The 15,376-nt window shown below is 37.6% G+C and overlaps 2 pseudogenes; both read left to right on the top strand.

The window, feature by feature from the left end:
* Positions 1-2,082: 2,082 nt before the first annotated feature.
* On the top strand, positions 2,083-2,387 carry LOC124983642 (60S ribosomal protein L36a-like; annotated as a pseudogene).
* A 1,090-nt stretch (positions 2,388-3,477) lies between these two features.
* LOC124992059 (ADP-ribosylation factor-like protein 5A) lies at positions 3,478-3,981 on the top strand (annotated as a pseudogene).
* Positions 3,982-15,376: the final 11,395 nt, after the last annotated feature.

Below are 15,376 nucleotides of genomic sequence, written 5' to 3'. Positions count from 1 at the left end.
AAAATGTAACATAATCAGTGTCATGAACTCTCCCCAAATTTATTTCTCCTCCCAGGGCAGAGGAGGTTTCTGTCCCCCAAAAAAGAGATGATGTATTGACAATCATTGACTATAATGTTCACTATATTTTAGAAATAGTTATTAACACTTGTGATAGGGTATACTGAGTAAAATTTGGTCTACATTCTTTTGGGAGAACACACACACACATTTCAAAATGAATATTATAAAATAAACGTGAAGAAGTTTAAATAGGGACAATGAGGTAGGAATGACTGAGATGGAATTATGGTGTAAGAATGATCAGGTTATCAGTACACATTGTTTCAGAAGGTGACCAAAAAGAATCAAGAACAAAACAAACAAATAGACAAAAATCAGGTCTGATTAAAAACAAGACAGGTTTATGAAGATCAAAAGGGAAAGCATCCTAATACTCTAATTAATGACCCTAATAGCTGAAGAAGCAGAAAGAGGGCCAAAGGGACTCTGGTAGGATTTAGAAGAAATTTAGAGGACAACTGCATGAGGTAAAGGAAAATCAGTGAAAATACCTGCATTGCTAATGTAGCACTTTCCATTTACTCTGAAAAGGACTAGGGAAAATTACTAGTGTCAGGACGAATCTATATTTGTTGTACTCTTTAAATATTACAACTGTACAAAGAACTGCTATTCTGTTTAAAGTTATAATGTAGATAATGAATTCAACATTTAGAAATGAAAGAGGAAACTTTCAGTGTAGAAGAACCACCTAGAAAAATTTATCATATAAACTAGTAACTTCAAGTTGGACAAATGCTTACCACCTTGTCCTTCACCTGGGGTTCTGAAAGCAAACAAACAAATGAAATAAACAAAGCCTGCACAAGGACATAGAAAGAGGGCTTAAAGTCACATTTAGATCAAACAGATAGTAGAACCTATCTTTCTAAATCCAAATCTGAATTGAAAAAGAAAGGGTGTAGGGTAGAAGAGCAACTGCACTGCTCTGTGGCTCCCCATCTACCAACATGCGGCAACTCAGGCCTGCCTTCATCTTGGGACTCTGAAACCACCACTATAGCTCCACCCCACAGGGTAGCCTCCATCTTAGAAAAATGGACAGGGCCTGCAGGCATCTGCACACTGCAATAATGCCCACCACAGCATTGCATATCCAAATAGGTTGCCCAACACCACTGCACAGCCTTGCTTCCTAGCCCCATTTCTGAAAGTGGTTGCCTCCATCCTGGGACACCTCCACTTCCATCTTGGTTTACTTCTGCTGATGCCACCACCACTTTTAGTTGAGGCAGTGGGGGCCTAGAAACCCAAAACCAAGGTACCTACAGGTTTGGTGCTGCCACCACCAACTAAGAGCATAGCTGCTTCCATGTAGGCACAAAAGCCAGGACCTGGAAGATCATTACCAATTTCCCTGCAGGCTTGGTTACACCTAAGAGTACCTTTCTCTTTTCTCTCCTACTAACAGCCAACTTCTTTTGATTCCTTCTTCACTCTTCCTATGATCTAATACCACTATAGTCTCACCTCCTACCTCAAAAACATCACACTCCACCCCCCCCATTCTTTGTCCACCATTAAAAACTGTAGACACTATTGGAAACCTACTGTTTATATTGTAGATAATAATTGAACATATCATTTCTGTTTATTGCAGTAATACTGTAAGTGTCTTAATAGTGGCTATTTGATTTAAGCTGCATATTGTTTGCATTGAGTGCTATTAATATTCATCTTCCCCTTAAAAATGAGGTATTAGAAATCTGCAGGGACACTATAAATCTGTAGGGTAGAAACTAATACCTCAGATGCATGGTGCTAGAGGGGAAGACACACAAACAACATGAAAAAACAAGGAAAGAAAACACCCCAAACAAACCAAGAGGCTATAATAATAGAATCCATTGACAGTATAGTTAGAAAAAAATGTCAGAGATGGTGTTCAGAATGTACATAATTAAAATGATCTTTGAAGTAAAAGATGATATAAGAGAGTAAATGCAGGCAACAAAAGATTACGGAAATCCTTAAAATGAAGGAAACAAAAAATAAAAAATAAAAACTCAACATAAAAACATGGTGAACATTCCTAAGACTGGCTGGGTGTTCTGTAAGAAGTGTGGCAAACACCAATCCCATAAAGTGACACAGTACAGAAAGGGCAAGGATTCTCTCTATTCACAGGCATTATAATAGGAAACAGAGTGGGAAGACTAAGCTAATTTTCTGGAAAAAAGGCTAAAGCTACAAAGAAGATTGTGCTGAGGCCTGAGTGTGTTGAGTCTAACTGAAGATCTAAGAGAATGCTGGCTATTAAGAGATGCAAGCATTTTGAACTGGGAGGAGATAAGAAGAGAAAGGGCCAAGTGATCCAGTTCTAAGTGTCACTGTTTGTTTTGTTATGAAGATAATAAAATGTTGAGGTTATCTTCACTTAAGAAAAAAAAAAAAAAGCATCACCAACAGACTAGATCATTTGGAAGACAGAACCTCAGGCAATGAAGACAAAATAAAGAATCCTGAAAATAAAATCAAGCACACAATGAAGATGGTAAGAAACCAAGAACAGAACCTCCAAAAGTGTGGGATAATGTGAAAAGACCAAATTTAAGATTTGTCAGGTTAGAGAAAGACACAGATATAAACCAAAGGAATGCACAATCTTTTCAATGAAATAATATCAGAAAATTTTCCAAATCTGAAGAATGAAATGGAAAATCAAATGCAAGAGGCATATGGATACCAAATATACAAAATTACTGCAGATCCACACTAACACATGTTATAATAAAAATGCCTAGCATACAAAATATAGAATTTTAAAGGCTGCAAGAGAAAATAATCAGATTACATATAGAAGGAAACCAATTCAGATTGCAGCAGATTTCTCAACCCAGACCTTCAAATCTAGGAGGTCTTGGAACATATTTCAAGCTCTGGAAGAAAATGGATACCAACCAAGAATCTTATCTCTAACAAAACTAACTTTCAGATCTGATGACAGACAAAGTAAAATCCTTCCATGATAAGCAAAAGTTAAAATAATTTACAACTAGAAAGCCTGCACTACAAACAACTCTCAGCAAAATATTCCTTGAGGAAGAAACAAAAAACAACAATGAAAGACAGTAAAAGGAGAACTACACTAAAGAAAAAGCCAATCAAAGGAGATACCAAGTCAAAAACCAAAAATAAATTAAAGTGACCAGAAATAACCCTGAATGTTAATGGTCTAAACTCATTAATCAAAAGACATAGACTGAGACAATATGGCAGTGATGTCTTTGAGGCAAGCAAGTGCCGGGGTGGCAGCAGTGGGACCTCTCTCCAGTTCCCTAGAAGCTGGCTGGCAGCCAGTGCAGGAACTGCAACATTAGCAGCAGAGCCAGAGGCTCCAGTCTCTCTACCCTTTAGCCTGAGCCAGGGAAGGCCAGGTGGCCTGGGTAGCTGGAGAGGGTCCACTGCCAGAGAATGGGAATTCTCTTCATCAGGATATAAAGACTGTTCAATCACCAGGAACACAAAGTTATCATTGTTGGATTGGATAATGCAGGAAAAACTACCATCTTTTACTAATTTTCTATGAATGAAGTTGTACATATATCTCCTACAATAGTAAGTAATGTATAAGACATAGTGATTAATAAGACACATTTCCTAATGTGGGATATTGGTGGCCAAGAATCTCTTCATTCTTCCTGGAATACTTCTTAATCTAACATGGAGTTTATAATAGTAATTGTGGACAGTACAGATAGAGAGAGGATCTCTGTAACTAGAAAAGAATTCTACAAAATGTTACCACATGAGGACCTAAGAAAATCCGAATTACTGATGTTTGCTAATAAACAAGATGTTAAAGAATGCATTAGTGTAACAGAAATCTCCCAGATTTTGAAGCTAACATCCATTAAATTTCATCAGTGGCTTATCCAGGCATGCTGTTGTGACTTAAGTTTACAGGATCTCTACTGACCTCTTCTCATAGACTTTGTATAAACCAAGTGCTGGACTTTTGAAAGCTGCATAAATTAATGGTTTAGATATATTTATAATAAACTGATTTCAATATATTTCTATAAGAATAAAAATTAAGACCACTTACTTGAAAACAAGATGAAGGCTTACCTTCCAATTTGCTTTTTCATTGGTTCCTTCCAAAGTACTTTATTAAAGCTGTGATTGACATTTTTCTCAATGAATCTTCTCAGGACAATGTATAACCTATGGTAAATACAAAGGGAGAGGAAGATGTTTTAAGAACTTGATTATCAGTATACCCCTCCCTAATTGAATGTTGTTCTCTTCTTGTTCCATTAAGTGAAAATACAAATCAACCCAGATACTGTTTCCAGTATTTTAAGTGTCATGTTACTTATAAAGAAAAGTACTCTGCTTAAGGTTGTGTATATATTATGTATATACCTCAATTTAAAGTTAATGGCTTTGATTTATGTTCTAAAAAATCAAATAATCAAAAATTAGGGAGTCAGCGCAGCACAGCGTACTCCGGCACACAAGAAGCTTCAGGGAACAGGATAGGGCAGCCAGAGACTTCCCCAAGTAGCCTGGACCCCTGCGGTGGGAGGTGCCTTTCAAGGCTAGCTTCTCAGACCAGACCGCCCAGTGAGAGGCTCTGCCCACTCTGGCCGCAGGCTCTTTCCACGGGGCGATCCAAGATGGCGGCCTAGAGGGTGACTGCACCCCCAGTCGCTCCAGAAACCAGGAGTTAAGAAGGGGAGGCATTGAGAGACTCGGACTGAAATAGAGCCACGGGTGAGTCTGCCCACTGGGTAAAGCTCGGCCCGGGTGGCAAGCCCAGATAGAGGTGGCTTATCGGAGCTGGGCAGGGCAGCTAGAGTCTTCCACAGGCAGCCCTGCGCACTCCGGCGGTGGGCCCCGCCCACACAGCCAGCTTCTCCAGGTTCTCGGAGCAGGCCCCCTAGTGAGAGCCTTTCTGACCAGAACAAGCTCCAAGTCCCGGAGCCAGCGCAGCGCAGCGTACTCCCAGCGTACTCCAGCACCCAAGCAGCTTCAGGGACCAGGATAGGGCAGCCAGAGACTTCCCCAAGCAGCCTGGACCCCTGCGGTGGGAGGTGCCTTTCAAGGCTAGCTTCTCAGGACCAGACCGCCCAGTGAGAGGCTTTCTACATAGAACCAGCCACAAGTCCCCGAACCAACAGAGAGCTTCGATCCGCAAGCAGCCTCTGGGATCAGGGCAGGGCAGCCAGACACCTCTTCAGGCGGCTCTGCCCACTCCGGCCGCAGGCTCTTTCCACGGGGCGATCCAAGATGGCGGCCTAGAGGGTGACTGCATCCCCAGTCGCTCCAGAACCCAGGAGTTAAGAAGGGGAGGCATTGAGAGACTCGGACTGAAATAGAGCCACGGGTGAGTCTGCCCACTGGGTAAAGCTCGTCCCGGGTGGTGGGCACAGATAGGGGTGGCTTATCAGAGCAGGGCAGGGCAGCTAGAGTCTTCCCCAGGTAGCCTTCGACACTCCGGCGGTGGGCTCCTCCCACACGGCCAGCTGCACGGTGCAGGCCCACAGTGAGAGCCTTTCCGCACAGAGCCAGCTCCAAACCCTGGAACCAGTAGGGGGCTAGGGGCAGCTTTCTTGGGATGCACTGCATTATCAAATTTCTCCAAGACATCAGGCTACTGAAGGTTAGGAGGTGATACACTGGAAATCTACTGGGACACTATAAGCCATATAGCGGAAATCTGCAATATCTCAGGGTCCCACTGACAACTGACCAATATGAGAAAACAAGGGAAGAAAATGTCCCAAACAAACCTAGATACTACATCAATAAAACCCAATGACAGCACAGCAGAAGAAATGTCACAAAGGGAGTTCAGAATGTACGTAATTAAAACGATCAGGGAAGCAAACGAGGAGATGAAAGAGCAAATGCAGGCATTGAAGGAGGAGATGAAAGAGCAAATGCAGGCATTAAATGATTGCACCAATCAACAGTTAAAAGACCAAATATGGGAAGCAAGAGATCATTTCAATAAAGAGTTAGAGATACTGAAAAAAAAAAACAAACTGAAATACTTGAAATGAAGGAAACAATAAACCAAGTTAAAAAATCCATAGAAAGTATAACCAATAAGATAGAACACCTGGAAGACAGAACCTCAGACATTGAAGAAAAATTATTTAATCTTGAAAACAAAGTTGGCCAAACAAAGAAGATGGTAAGAAATCATGAACAGACTCTACAAGAATTATGGGATATCATGAAAAGGCCAAATTTAAGAATTATTGGGATTGAGGAAGGCTTAGAGAAACAAACCAAAGGAATGAACAATCTATTCAATGAAATAATATCAGAAAATTTCCCAAATCTGAAGAATGAAATGGAAAACCAAGTACAAGAGGCTTATAGAACTCCAAACATACAAAATTACAACAGACCCACACCAAGGCACATTATTATGAAAATACCTAACATACAAAATAAAGACAGAATTTTAAAGACCGTGAGAGAAAAGAATCAAATTACATTCAGAGGGAAATCAATAAGAATATCAGCAGAATTTTTCAATCCAGACCCTAAAAGCTAGAAGGGCCTGGAACAACATATACCAAGCCCTGAAAGAAAACGGATGCCAATCAAGAATCTTATACCCAGCAAAACTTACCTTCAAATTTGACAATGAAATAAGATCCTTCCATGATAAACAAAAGCTAAAGGAATTTACAAAAAGAAAGCCAGCATTACAGAACATTCTCAGCAAAATATTCCATGAGGAAGAGATGAAAAACAACGATGCAAATCAGCAACAGGAGGCGCTAGCCTAAAGGAATAGCCAAATAAAGGAGAAACCAAATCATGTCAAAAACAAATATGAGTCAATTGACTGGGAATACAAATCATATCACAGTAATAACCCTGAATGTTAATGGCCTGAACTCATCAATCAAAAGACATAGACTGGCAGATTGGATTAAAAACAAAAATCCAACAATGTGCTGACTGCAAGAGACTCATCTCAGAAAAAGAGACAACCATAGACTAAAGGTGAAAGGATGGGAAAGAACATACCATACACATGGACACAGCAAAAAAGCTGGAGTATCCATCCTCATTTCAGATAATAAGGACTTCAAACCAAAACTAGTCAGAAGGGATAAAGAAGGACATTACATGCTGCTTAAGGGAAGCATAAATCAACAAGACATAACAATCATAAATATCTATGCCCTGAATGTTGTCTCATCCACGTACGTCAAACAAATCCTTCTCAATTCCAGAAATCAAATAGACCACAACACAATAATACTAGGCAATTTTAACACACCTCTCTCACCACTGGATAGATCATCCAAACAAAAATTGAATAAAGAAACTATAGATCTCAACAACACAATCAACAATTTAGACTTAACGGACATATATAGAATATACCATCCAACAAAGAGTGAATACACTTTCTTCTCAGCAGCACATGGATCCTTCTCTAAAATAGACCATATTTTATGCCACAAAGCTACTGCTAGCAATACAAGAAGATAGAGATACTACCTTGTACTCTATCAGATCATAATGGATTGAAATTAGAAATAAATGACAGAATAATAAAAAACAGAAACTTCTCCAATACCTGGAGACTAAATAATACACTATTATATGATGAATGGACAACAGAAGACATCAGGAGGGAAATAAAAAATTCTTAGAAGTAAACAAGAACAAAGACACATCATATCAAAATCTCTGGGACACTATGAGAGCAGTACTTAGAGGAAGATTTATTTCATGGGGCACATTCAAAAAAAGAAGTAGAAATCAACAAATAAACGACTTAACACTACAGCTCAAAGCGTTAGAAAAAGACGAGCAGACCAATACCAAAAGTAGTAGAAGACAGGAAAGAGTTAAAATCAGAGCCAAAATCAGCGAAAATGAAACAAAAGAAACAATTGGAAAAACTAACAAAATAAATAGTTGGTTCTTTGAAAAAATAAATAAAATTGATAAACCCTTAGCCACACTAACAAAGAGAAAGAGGGAGAAAACTCAAATTACTAAAATTCGGAATGAACAAGGAAACATCACAACAGACACGAGTGAAATACAAAACATAATTAAAAGCTATTTCGAAAAACTATACTCCAACAAAACAGAAAACCTCGAAGATATCAACAAATTTCTAGAGACATATGAATTACCTAAACTGAACGAGGAGGACATACACAACTTAAATAAAACAATTTCAAGCAATGAAATAGAAGAGGTCATCAAAAACCTACCAACAAGGAAAATCCAGGACAAGAAGGGTTCTCAGCCGAGCTCTACAAAACCTTTAAAGAAGAGCTCATTCCAATACTCCTCAAACTATTCCATGAAATAGAAGAGGAGGGAACCCTACCAAACTCGTTCTATGAAGCCAATATCACCCTGATACCTAAACCAGACAGAGACACATCAAGGAAAGAAAATTTCAGACCAATATCCTTAATGAACATCGATGCAAAAATTCTCAACAAAATTTTAGCAAATCGCATACAAATATATATTAAAAAGATAGTGCACCACGATCAAGTGGGTTTTATCCCAGGGATGCAAGGTTGGTTCAACATTCGGAAATCAATAAATGTCATTCACCATATCAACAGACTTAAAGTTAAGAATCACATGATTATTTCAATAGATGCAGAAAAAGCATTTGATAAAATACAGCATCCCTTCATGCTAAAAACACTAGAAAAAATTGGGGTAGTGGGAACATTCCTTAACATTATAAAGGCCATCTACGCTAAGCCCATGGAAAATATCATTCTAAATGGTGAAAAACTGAAAGCGCTCCCCCTAAAAACTGGAACAAGGCAGGGATGCCCTCTTTCACCACTTCTATTCAACATCGTCCTTGAGACTCTAGCCAGAGCAATTAGACAAACCAAAGAAATTAAAGGGATACAAATAGGAAAAGAAGAACTCAAACTATCCCTGTTCGCTGATGACATGATTATATATTTAGAGGAACCTGGAAATTCCACCAGAAAACTTTTAGAACTCATAAGTGAATTCAGTAAAGTAGCAGGTTACAAGATCAATGCTCATAAATCCAATGCATTTTTATACATAAGTGATGAATCTTCAGAAAGAGAAATTAGGAAAACTACCCCATTCACAATAGCATCGAAAAAAATAAAATACTTGGGAATCATTCTCACAAAAGAGGTGAAAGACCTCTACAATGAGAACTACAGAACACTAAAGAAAGAAATTAAAGAAAACCTTAGAAGATGGAAAGATTTCCCATGTTCCTGGATAGGCAGAATTAATATTGTCAAAATGGCTATACTACCTAAAGTGCTATACAGATTCAATGCAATTTCAATTAAAATCCCAATAATGTACCTTGCAGAAATAGAGCAAGCAATTATGAAATTCATCTGGAAGAATAAAAAACCTAGAATAGCTAAAGCAATCCTCAGTAGCAAGAGCGAAGCAGGGGGTATTGCAATACCAGATCTTCAACTCTACTACAAAGCAATAGTAACAAAAACGGTATGGTATTGGTACCAAAATAGACAGGTAGATCAATGGTACAGAATAGAGGACATGGACACAAACCCAAATAAATACAATTTTCTCATACTAGACATAGGTTCCAAAAATATGCAATGGAGAAAAGATAGCCTCTTCAACAAATGGTGCTGGGAAAACTGGAAAACCATATGCAATAGAATGAATTTAAACCCCTATCTCTCACCCTACACAAAACTCAACTCAAAATGGATCAAGGACCTCGGAATCAGACCAGAGACCTTGCATCTTATAGAAGAAAAAGTAGGTCCAAATCTTCAACTTGTTGGCTTAGGATCAGACTTCCTTAACAGGACTCCCATAGCACAAGAAATAAAAGCAAGAATCAACAACTGGGATAGATTCAAACTAAAAAGCTTTCTCTCAGCAAAGGAAACTATCAGCAATGTGAACAGAGAGCCTACAGAGTGGGAGAATATCTTTGCCAACCACACCTCAGATAGAGCGCTAATTTCCAGAATCTATAAAGAACTCAAAAAACTCAACACGAAGAATACAAATATTCCAATCAACAAATGGGCTAAGGAAATGAACAGACACTTCACAGAAGAAGATGTACAAGTAATCAACAGATATATGAAAATATGTTCAACATCCCTAGTAATAAGGGAAATGCAAATCAAAACTACCCTAAGATTTCATCTCACCCCAATTAGAATGGCGATTATCAAGAATACAAGCAACAATAGGTGTTGGCGAGGATGTGATGAAAAAGGAACACTCATACATTGCTGGTGGGGTTGCAAATTAGTGCAGCCACTCTGGAAAGCAGTGTGGAGATTCCTCAGAAAGCTTGGAATGGAAACACCATTTGACCCAGCTATCCCACTCCTTGGTCTATACCCAAAGGACTTAAAATCAGCATACTACAGAGATACAGCCACATCAATGTTCATTGCTGCTCAATTCACCATAGCCAGATTGTGGAACCAACCTAGATGCCCTTCAGTTGATGAATGGATAAAGAAACTGTGGCATATATATACAATGGAATATTACTCCGCAATGAAGAATGATACAATTACGACATTTACAGGCAAATGGTCGAAATTGGAGAATATCATGCTAAGTGAGATAAGCCAATCTCAAAAAACTAAAGGACGAATGATCTCGCTGATAAGCGGATGAGGACATATAATGGGGGTGGGATGGGTTAGCATTAGGTTTAGGGTTAGGTTTAGGGTTAGGGATAAGGAGAGCGGTAAGAATGAAGGAAAAAGGACTGTACAGAGGGAAAAGACGGGTGGGAGTGGTAGGGGGGAAGGAAAAAAATAATCAAACATCATTGCTCTATGTAAACATATGATTACACAAATGGTATGCCTTGACACTATGTACAAATAGAGAACAACATGTATCCCATTTGTATACAATAATTAAAAAAAATAATTAGTACTATCCTTAGTTATTGTCCTAATGAGATAAGTACTGGCATTGATGTTGAGTGCCATTTTATACTTTTCCTGTATGTTTTCTGTATTGTACTAACCAACATACCCACACACAATCATTGAGATGCTCTTAAAAAAATAATACAGAAAAAACTTTACATTGTATACGTATTTTTGCTGATCCATAACACACATGAAAACATATAATCTAACTGAGTGAAATATGTATACAATTCTTGGCTTTACAAGTTCACAGAATTACACGGTGAGCATTTATCATATTAGCAGATGGATGCTGGACACGGTGCCCACAGGCACCCTGCCACAGACGGACCTCAGTGCCTGCCCTTACCCTGTGCAGACTTGGCACTCACGTCCTGTGGCTCCCCAGCTTCTTTGGAAGCTGGTGCAGACATTTTGAATTATCCCTGAGGGTGTAGCCACCATCATTAGCAGGGCGACTCCCTTCCTGAGACACCTACAGGAGACTGGAGGCCCTTTGACTTGGCATTGGCATTGAGATACTGAAGACTGAGAGAGTCGAGTGGTGGATGAATGTGAATCATAGATTTGTTTTTTAATTTTTAATTTTTTATTCTTTTTTTTTCAGTCTATTTTCCTTTTATTTACTATTCCCTTGGAGTCTCTTTCTCTCTTTTCTCAAGCTAAAGACAAACTTTCTTTGCTCCCACTCTCACTCTTCCCTTGATCAAGTGCCTCTACTTGCTCACTTCTTTTCTCATTAACAGTTACATCTTGCACCCCACCCCATCCTCTTCATCCACCAGTAGAAGCTGTAGAGATCATTGCAAGCCTATTGGCTACACTGTAGATAATAATTGAACTCATCCTGTTTATTACAATACTGTTAAAGTCTTTATAGAGGCTATCTGGTTTAGGGCTGCATTTTGTTTGTATTGGGTGCTGCTAATATTGATCTCTCCCTCAAAGGGGAAATACTGGAAACCTGCTGGACCACAATAAACATACAGGAGGGAAGCTGCAGTACCTCAGATCTTCACTGCTGGAGGGGAATATACAGAAATAATATGAAAAAACAGGGAAGAAAGTGTCCCTAACAAACAAAGATGCTATTTTGATAAAATCCAATGACAGTGTGGCAGTAGAAATGACAGAAAAAGAACTTAAAACCTACATATTTATAATGATCCGTGAAGCAAAAGATGAGATAAGAGAGCAAATGCAAGCAATGCATGGTTACTCCAATAAACAGCTAAAAGAGTAAATGCAGGAAGCAAAAGAGCACTTCAATAAAGATAGAGATTCTGAAAAAACAAACAAACAAATACTTGAAATGAAAGAAACATTTATCATATTATTCCTTGTATTGGTCTAAATTACTGACTAGATTGTTAATCCATTTATCAATCAATCATAAATTGTGATTAAAACTATCAAGTGATTTCTTTTTAATTAAAATCTATTGTGTGAAACATATCTACCCAGAGAGGTAACACTTTAAAATAGTATTAAATAATTCAGCTACAATCTTTTTAGGTATTAAATTATATATGTCAAGCAGCTAAAATCAATTTGAGAGTACAAATAAGGCTTAAAATGTTTCCAAGTAACATTTTAAATCTTTTAATTTGCCAATTTCTTATTCCTTATTTTAGGAGTTGGAATACTTTTGAGTTTTTTTGATTTGTAAGTTTTCTCATATCTTCTTTCACTGTGCAAATGCATTGTTTAACAATTAATAATGGCAAAATTTTTAAAGCTGCTGTTTGAAACACTGATTGACATATGATATATTATTTGTACTAAGAACTAACTTGACCCAAAATACCTTTTGTTTGCTTAGGTTTTTTTTAAATGTCTGAAAATTGAAGATTTTTTTGTCATAATTATAAACAGAATTATCCTGTGTTAAAACATACACTCTATTTGTATATCTTTTATGCTCTGAAAATTTGAAGGTTAAACCAAATTGGCATGTTTTAGAATATTCAAGAAAAAAAATACCTACTTTTAATACTACTTTTTAAATTTCATGAAGATTTTGGTAGGAATTATAGTATATACTGTAAGTATTGACAACACTGAGAATTTCTATAAAATATAAAAAGCTCAGTATCTAAATCCAAGTTGGGTGTGGTACATCAGTGTTAACTTTGAATGTTTCATGTTTTATATTTATGTTACAATGTTTAAAATGCAAATATAATATTTAATATTTTGTGCTTTTACAAAAGTAAATCCAAAATCACTAAGCTTTATCCATATGTACTCATAATTTTGAAATTACTTGTCATATATTAAAAATTTCCTTAAAAACACAATTCTATTTTGCAGTTTAATCAGAGACAAATATTCTTTAATGGAACCCAAAAACTGACACTCTTTTTCCTTTTTATTTTTTAATTTGAATAATCACGTACTCAGTTCCTTGGATTGCTGCCCTGTCAACTCAGCTCAACACTGACATATTCACTTGTCATCAGGGTGTTGGAAAAAAAAATTTTCTTCCTTGGATGTGTAAAGAAAGCAAGCACTACATTGTTAGAGTTGGTTTATTGTAATGGATCATTGACATGATACCATGAGAATGCCTGGTATCTTACATGACATTAACAAAACATGATTTTTTTTATCTTCTACCCTTCTAGACTAAGCGACAAGAATAAAACAGTACATGTGTACTTGGATGTAAAACTGAAAAAAAAAAAAAAGTCATACACTGGCAGATTGGATTTAAAAAAAAAGGACCCAATAATATGTTGCCTTCAAAACACCCATCTCATAGAAAAAGATATACACAGACTGAAGGTGAAAAGACAGGAAAAACAAACCACTCTCATAGACTGTGTAAAAAAACAAGGGTCTCCATCCTCATATCAGATAAAGTGGACTTCGAGCCAAACTTAGAAGGGATAAAAAAGGACATTTCATGCTGCTTAAGGGAATCACACATCAACAACACATAGTACCCATAAATATTTATGCATCAAACAATGGAGCAACTACGTACATCAATCAAATCCTTCTCAATTTCAAGAATCAAATAGACCACAACACAATAATACTGGGTGACTTTAACATACCTCTCTTGCCACTAGATAGATCTTCAAAAAAAAAAAAAAAAAAAAAAAAAACTAAACAAAGAAACTACAAAACTCAATAATGCAATCAATAATTTTGACTCTGGGACCAAGATGGCAGACTAGACTGCATCTCATGTCACTCCAGAACTCAGGATTCAAGAAGAGGAGATATTGAGAGACTCGAGACCAACTCAGAGCCACCGGATGAGTCTCTCCCATGGGGCGAGGCTACCCCAGACCAAGTGGCAGGCCAGTGAGAGACTTCTGCACAGAGCAAGGCCAGACCAGTCTAGTCCCCCTTTGGCTGACCATTGATCAACAAGTGGAGGCACCTCTGCCCACTAACAAGGAATATACCCCACCTGAAGGCCACCACCCATAGAGGGGCGGCTTCCTTGTGCAGCACTGCATTATCAAGTTCCTCTATGATCTCAGGCTACTGAAGGCTAGGAGGTGAGTTATTGGAAATCTACAGAGACAATATTAGTGAATAGAGGAAATGTGCAATATCTCAAAGTTTCACTACTAGAGGGGTAGATACCTGACCAATATGAGAAAACAAGGGAAGAAAATGTCCCAAACAAACCTAGATGCTACATCAATAAAATCCAATGACAGCATGGCAGAAGAAATGTCAGAAAGGGAGTTCAGAATGTACATAATTAAAATGATCAGAGAAGCAAACAATGAGATGAAAGAGCAAATGCAGGCTTTGAATGATTGCACCACTCAATGGTTAAAACAGCAAATGTGGGAAGCAAAAGATCATTTCAATAAAGAGTTAGAGATACTGGAAAAAACCAAAAAGAAATCCTTGAAATGAAGGAAACAATAAGCCAAATTAAAAACTCCATAGAAAGCATAACCAATAGGATAGAACACCTGGAAGACAGAACCTCAGACATTGAAGACAAAATATTTAATCTTGAAAACAAACTTGACCAAACAGAGAAGATGGTAAGAAATCATGAAAAGAATCTACAAGAATTATGGGATATCATGAAAAGGCCAAATTTAAGAACTTTTGGGATTAAGGAAGGCTTAGAGAAACAAACCAAAGGAATGAACAATCTATTCAATGAAATAATATCAGAAAACTTCCCAAATATGAAGAATGAAATGGAAAAGCAAGTACAAGAGGCTTATAGGACTCCAAATATACAAAATTACAACAGACCCACACAAAGGCACATTATAATGAAAACATCTAACATACAAAATAAAGACAGAATTTTAAAGGTTGTTAGAGAAAAGAATCAAATTATATTCAGGGGGAAACCAATATGGATATCAGCAGATTTTTCAACCCAGACCCTGAAAGCTAGAAGGGTCTGGAACAACATTTTTCAAGCT

The sequence above is a fragment of the Sciurus carolinensis genome, chromosome 1 (assembly GCF_902686445.1).
Source record: "Sciurus carolinensis chromosome 1, mSciCar1.2, whole genome shotgun sequence".
Lineage (NCBI taxonomy): Eukaryota > Metazoa > Chordata > Mammalia > Rodentia > Sciuridae > Sciurus > Sciurus carolinensis.
This window is presented reverse-complemented; position numbering and strand designations above follow the sequence as displayed.